Source organism: Balaenoptera acutorostrata, chromosome 2 (assembly GCF_949987535.1).
Source record: "Balaenoptera acutorostrata chromosome 2, mBalAcu1.1, whole genome shotgun sequence".
Taxonomy (NCBI): Eukaryota; Metazoa; Chordata; class Mammalia; order Artiodactyla; family Balaenopteridae; genus Balaenoptera; species Balaenoptera acutorostrata.
Genome location: NC_080065.1, coordinates 166,023,993 through 166,028,214, shown reverse-complemented (window position 1 = coordinate 166,028,214; position 4,222 = coordinate 166,023,993). Strand labels below are relative to the sequence as shown.

At 39.3% G+C, this 4,222-nt stretch overlaps 1 pseudogene; it reads right to left on the bottom strand.

Moving 5' to 3' along the window:
- Nucleotides 1-232: 232 nt before the first annotated feature.
- LOC103009465 (40S ribosomal protein S8-like) lies at nucleotides 233-931 on the bottom strand (annotated as a pseudogene).
- Nucleotides 932-4,222: the final 3,291 nt, after the last annotated feature.

The window sequence follows — 4,222 nt, the reverse complement described above, 5'->3', positions numbered from 1 at the left end:
AGAAACTCGAAGATTTCCTGCTAAGATCAGAAATGAGGCAAGGCTGTCCCCTCTCACTGCTGTTTTTCAACATCATACTGAAAACCTAGCTAATATGATAAGACAAGAAAAGGAAATAAAAATATACAGATTGAGAAGGAAGAAATAAAACTTTCTGTGATCAAACAATTTTTTGTTTTTTTAGAACAATAAACACCTTTATTACATGAGCTAAGATAGGAGGGAAGAGGATTTATTTGCCTTTCCGGGCCTTGATTTTCCTCAGATAGAACTCCAGCTCCTTTCCCTCTAGCACATAACCATCTGGTCTGCCACACTGGCCTGGTCTTGAAGCGATGCATGCAAGAAACTTGCCCTGCTGGAACTGCTCCTCTAGAAGACTGCTGATTTTGGCATTCTTTTTCCTTTCATTATATTTCTTCTGAATTTTTATTTTGATCATTTTTTGTTTAAAATCTATTCCTCCTCAGGAGTCAGCCTGGCCCCCTTCTTGTGGCCCAGGGGCAGTGTATAGTGAGACTCGTACCACTGTTGGTACATGTGCTGTCAATGAGCACAATGCAGTTCTTCACCAGGGTCTTAGTATGGACCAGTTCGTTGTTGGATGCATTATAGACAACATCAGTGATCCTTGTCTTGCGTGTACAACACTCTGAGCCCCAGGAGAAGCTCCCCACGTCCAGCCTCAGGGCCCAGTACTTCTTGTCGCCTCCTCACACCCAGACTGTGTGTATGTGGCGGGGGCCACTCTTGGTGTTGGCAGCGGGGTGTCCCAGCTCATACTTCCACTTCTGTGGTAGGGCTTTCTCTTGCCCCCAGTCTTGCAGCCCTTGTGCCAGTTGTCCTGAGAAATGCCTCCATGTGGAAGTGGGGTCAGGAGCCTGACCCAGGGAGCCCGGGACCAGCCCACCAGCCCAGCACCCCACCTCATGCTCAGCTCTCCAAGGTTGGCTACCCCATGATCAAACAAACTTTGATCATCTATGTAGAAAATCTGAAAGAATCAACATTAAAAAAAAAACAAAAACCTCCTGGAACTAATAAGTGATCCTGGTTGCAGGATACAAGATGGATATTCAAAAGTCAATTGTTTTCTTACAATGAAAAAGTGGAATTTGAAATTAAAAATATATAGTATTATTGTGGAATCTAAAATATGGCACAAGTGAACTTATCTATGAAACAGAAACAGATTCACAGACATAGAGAACAGACTTGTGGTTGCCAAGGGGGGAGGGGTGTGGGGGAGGGATGGAGTGGGAGTTCCGGGTTAGCAGCTGCAAACTAGTATTTATAGAATGGATAAACAACAAAGTCTTACTTTATAGCACAGGGCACTATATTCAACATCCTGTGATAAACCATAATGAAAAAGAATATAAAAAAGAATGTATGTATATGTATAACTGAATCACTTTGCCATACAGCAGAAATTAACACAACATTGTAAATCAACTATAGTTCAATAAAAAGAAAAGAAAAAATCTAGTATCATTTACATTAGCACCCCCAAAAATGAAATAGGTATGAATCTAACAAAATATGTACGAGACTTATATGAGAAAAATCTACAAAACTCTTATGAAAGAAATCAAAGAAGAACTAAATAAATGGAAAGATACTCCATATTCATGGATAGGAAGATACAATACTGTAACAATGTCAGTTCTTCCAAACTTGATTGTGATTCAACACAATCCCAATAAAAATCCCAACAAATTAATTTATAGACTTTAATAAACTGATTCTAAAGTTCCTATGGAAGGCTAAAAGACCCTGTTTGCACCTTGATTTGTCTGCTGAAAATGTGAACTAGTAAAAATGAAGTAACTGGGAAAAAAATAGCCAACACAATATTGAAGGAAGAGAACAACTACCCAACTTCAAGATTTACTATAAAGCTACAGTCATCAAGACAGTGTGGTATTGGTGGAAGAATAGACAAATAGAGTAACAGAACAGAGTAGAAAGCCCAGAAGTAGACCCACATAAATGTAGTCAACTGATCTTTGACAAAGGAGTGAAGACAATACAATGGAGAAAAGAGAGTCTTTTCAACAAATGGTGCTGGAACAGCTGGACATCACATGCAAAATAAATGAATCTAGGGACTTCCTTCGTGGCGCAGTGGTTAAGAATCCACCTGCCAATGCAGGGAACACAGGTTCGATCCCTGGTCCAGGAAGATCCCACATGCTGCGGAGCAACTAAGCCCATGCGCCACAACTACCGAGTCTGTGCTCTAGAGCCCACGAGCCACAACTACTGAGCCCACGCACCACAACAACTGAAGCCCACGCACCTAGAGCCCATGCTCCACAACAAGAGAAGCCACCACAATGAGAAGCCCGCGCACTGCAACGAAGAGTAGCCCCTGCTCGCTGCAACTAGAGAAAGCCTGCACACAGCAATGAAGACCCAACGCAGCCAAAAATAAAATTAAATTTTAAAAAAATATTTTAAAAAATGAATCTAGACACAGACTTTACACCCTCCACAAAAATTTACTCAAAATGGATCGCAGACCTAAATGTAAAACAACAAAGCTATAAAACTCCTAGAGGATAACACAGGAGACAAACTAGATGACCTTGGATATGGCAATGACTTATAAGAGACAACACTAAAGTTATGATCCATGAAATAAATAATGGATAATAATTTCATTTTAATTAATATTAAAAACCTCTGCTCTGCAAAAGACACTGTCAGAATGGGAAGACAGGCCACAGACAGGGAGAGAATATTTGCAAAAGACATATTGATAAAGGATTGTTATCCAAAATATACAAAGAATTCTTAAAAGTCAACAATAGAAAACTAACAATCCAACTTAAAAATGGGCCAAAGGCCTGAACAGACAATTTGCCAAAGAAGATATACAGATGGTAAACATGCATATGAAAAGATGTTCCACATCATGTCATAGGGAAATGCAAATTAAAGCAACAATGAGATACCACTACACACCTATTAGATTGGTCAAAATCCAGAACACTGACAACACCAAATGCTGGTGAGGATGTAGAGCAACAGGAGTTCTCATTCATTGGTGGTGAAAATGCAAAATGATGCAGTCACTTTGGAAGACTGGCAGCTTCTTACGAAACTAAACATACTCTTAGCATATAATTCAGCTATCATTCTCTTTAGTATTTACACAAATGAGTTGAAAACTTATGTCCACACGAAAACATGCACATGAATGTTTATAGCAGACTTATTCATAATTACCAAAACTTGGAAGCAATCAAGATGTCCTTCAGTAGGTGAATGAATTAAAAAAACTGTGGTATATCCAAACTATGGAATATTATTCAGCACTAAAAAATAAAGAACTATCAAGCCGTGAAAAGACATGGAGGATCCTTAAAAGTATATTACTAAGAGACTTCCCTGGTGGTCCAGTGGGTAAGACTCTGCGCTCCCAACGCAGAGGGCCTGGGTTCGATCCCTGGTTGGGGAACTAGATCCCACACGCATGCCGCAACGAAGATCCCACATGCCGCAACTAAGACCCAGAGCAACCAAAATAAATAAATTTTTTTTTTCTAAAAGTATATTACTAAGTGAAAGAAGCCAATCTTAAAAGGCTGCATACTGTATTATTCTGTAGGGGAGGAAAACTTTTCCTTTCTTCCCTTCTAGGTTTCGTGGCTGGTTTAATAATTAGACATAAGACAGATTAACAGGAGAAAAATTTAATTTGTACATATGAGTGCTTGAAGAAATGTGAGACTCAAAGAACTGACCAAAGCAGGCTGCTTCTTAACCTTTTAGACAAAGAAACAATTACTTGTGAAGATTTGACGAAACAAGGGGGTTTGGACTTGGGGTAGCAAATTAATGAAAAGTAACAAAATTTGTTTATAGAGCCTTCTCAGCCTTGAATTCCCTATCTCTGACAATAAGGATGATTTCTTGGGGTGGTCTATTCTGCTCTCCAATTCCAACTATATGACATTCTAAAAAAGGCAAAACTATGGAAACAGTAAAAAGATTAGTGGTTACAGGGGTTAGGAGGGGAGGGTAGGAGGGATGAATAGGCTGAGCATAGAGGATATTCAGGGCAGTGAAATTACTCTGTATGATAATATAATGATGGATACATGTCATTCTACATTTATCAAAACCCATACAATGTACAACACCAAGAATGAACACTAATGAAACTGTGGACTTTGGGTGATAATGATGTAAGATTCATCGATTGTCACAAATG